The sequence below is a fragment of the Cyprinodon variegatus genome, unplaced genomic scaffold, assembly GCF_000732505.1.
Source record: "Cyprinodon variegatus isolate N-32 unplaced genomic scaffold, C_variegatus-1.0 Scaffold1370, whole genome shotgun sequence".
NCBI classification, from domain to species: Eukaryota; Metazoa; Chordata; class Actinopteri; order Cyprinodontiformes; family Cyprinodontidae; genus Cyprinodon; species Cyprinodon variegatus.
Window position 1 is genome coordinate 44,104 of NW_015151823.1, and position 2,855 is coordinate 46,958.

Here is a 2,855-nt window from a genome sequence, read left to right on the forward strand (position 1 = left end):
TTTAAATTTCATCCTTAGCACCAGTGAGGCACCTCATGAGGTCCCTATGCTAAAGGCATCCTCCCCTCTCCAGAGAGTGCTACTGCTGCGGTTGGTGAGACGTATCGTGTTTGTTTCCTGTTTTGACTGCTTAGCTACTTTCTGTTTTGCTGTTCAGGCTCTCTCCATCTGGAGACTTTTTTGACCTTTTCTTCTTCCTCTCCTCTCTCCTGCTAACTGTCTTATATGTTCAGTTATCCCTCTGCCTCCTTTAGTGACAATGTTATGTGTAATAAGTGTACTATTTTTGTAGCTTTGGAGGGTAGTGTGTTAGAGTCCCCACTTTGAGCTGTCAAACATCCAAGACTAAGAGTAAGCCCACTTGTTAACTGCCATTGCGACCAAGATCAGGGACACATCCAAGTAGCGGTCCTCTAACAGTGCCTGAGCTGCCACATGATTTGGTGAAGGTATGCAGACAGTGCACCTGTGCATCTCTGCCCTCTGGTCACCAATAACTCTTCCGTGTTTCTAACCAGAGCGCCTGGAATCGAAAAAGAGACTGGTAGCCAATGAAGAGCTTTTAGAATCGGTGCAATATGAGCCCTTCTGTTTGTACGACTCAGTAACCTTGCTGCAGAGTTCTGAACCTGCTGAAGACATGACAATCCTTTTTATATAGACATGAGAATAGACTGTTTTAGTGGTCTAGATGGAAAGACACAAAGGCTTGGATAATAATTTTAAGATATTCTCTGGACACAATTGTTCTAAGTTTAGATTTTCCTCAATTGAAAAAAAACAGTTCCTTGTCAGCAGTTTTGAGTGGTGCTCTAAGGACAATGCTTTGTCAAAAATAATGCCTAGGTTTCTAAGGCTTGGATTAGCAGACAAACTAAAGTTGCCTAGATAGTAGTGTGTGATGTATTGTGACGAAAGTCTGTACTGAAACTGTAATTTCCCTCTGGGATTATAAAAGTATGTCTGATTCTCATTCTGATACTGGTGGATACCTGGAATAGCTTTATCAAGGGCAATCATCAGCAAACCTGTTTTATCTGAGTTTAGTTGCAGGGAATTTGCACCAAGCCATTGTTGGGTGGGGGTGGCATGGAGGTATTGTTTATGAATCAGCCCTCAACATCTTTGGCCATACATGGTCAGGCAGCAGCTCCATCACTTAAACATGAAAGGTACAGTGGCTCTCACCAGAAGAAGCCGCCTCAAGCCGGAGGAACAGTTTTAGATCAAACACAACTTTAGGCTCCATCCACACGAAGTCAAACCCTGGCCTGTTTTCGTCAGTTTTTGCTTTGGCACCACAGCGCCACTTACAGGCCTGGCATACATTTTGCAGAGTTTTCATGCATTCGTGTGGTTGATCACATTTATTTTACGTCTCCGTCTTTACGACAAACGTTCTGGAAAATATAAGCGTTTCGTGTTCGTTTTGACTTCGTGTGGACGGGGCCTTAGATTGCCCTCAGATCCAAAAGCCTGAGGAGTCAGTCATAGCTTGTAAGCTCTCTGATAGAGCAAAACACTGAGCAGTTATTGTCAAGGGTTTGTTCCCTATCTTTGCTAGGTGAATTTATAATTAACAATGGGTATTGTGAGAAGTTCTGAATTTGACTGACGTGACTATATGACACGTCCACTGCTGCAACAATGCTGCTGTGAACATGAATATAGGCAATCCTAATGAACAACCTTAAGAAAGATTTTGAGCAAAACATTTTCTGGCCCAATTTAAACATGGAGCCTAGGTGGAAGTTCAACTGAAGAAACTGAGTGCTCTTCCATATCCACCTGAGACACAGACCATCAGCTTTGAACCACACCTCCACGAAAGCCAATTGGCATCCAAAGTTCATTTTAAAAGGCCTCAGATTCACACTGTCTGCTCCTGTGCTCAGGCGGTGGATGCGCTGTGACTTCATTCAGGTGACACCATTTCAACCCCACTCCAGCCCCTCCTCCACCATAGTAGCTAAAGCTTTATCAGAGTGTCATTCCTCCTGGACTCTTACTGTGTTCCCTGTCTCATCTCAGCCGGTCCAGCAGAAGACCACCATGTTGAGGTGTCTTAACAACAGGGAGTTTTTCCTCTCCACTGTCGCTTCATGCTTGCTCATCATGGATAGGTTCTCTCAACCTGTGTTATCCAACTGGACTTCAATCTTCCATGTCCCTCCACGGGATCTCCCTATAAAGCTCAGCAGACCGTCTCACTAACCAGCAGTGTACAGACTGACCAACTTCATCTATCTCCACTCCACCACCAGTTTCAGGCCTGGGGGGAAACAGACCTATTCTTTACTCCTGTTCATGAAAATCTATCAAAATTAAGTGTTATGTTCCCTGCCAAGGTCTGAGCGCCAAAGACAAGTAATTGTATCAATAAATTCCTCCTAATTGTCTTTTCTCTTCATGTGAGTTTTTCAGATTGAAATGCCACACAAGTAGAAATCACACAAGTAAATATCTATAAATGGGATCAGGTATGGAAATGGAGCAGGTATGGAAAGCCAAATGTGCATGTGGCACATTTGGCTTTCCATACCTGCTCCATTAATTAAAAATGTACAATCTTTTTGGAGAAACACTGGTCTGATTCGGAGAGACTGCATCCATCCCACTTTTGATGGTGCAGCACCTCTTTCGATCTCAGTGTTTCATTTGATACGGTTGATAATAATATTCTTTTAGAAAGACTTGAATATTTTGTTGGAATTAAAGGAACAGCACTAGACTGGTTTAAATCTTATCTATATGATCGATTTCAGTTTGTTCACATTAATGACAAATCTTCCTCATACTCAAGGATTACCTGTGGAGTACCACAGGGCTCAGTGCTAGGACCAATTCTCTTTACT

At 42.9% G+C, this 2,855-nt stretch overlaps 1 protein-coding gene across 1 annotated transcript in view; it reads left to right on the forward strand.

Moving 5' to 3' along the window:
• The window catches only part of LOC107103061 (NACHT, LRR and PYD domains-containing protein 12-like), a 33,695-nt gene that overhangs the window by 20,020 nt on the left and 10,820 nt on the right, over nucleotides 1–2,855 (forward strand). The window lies entirely within an intron of this gene.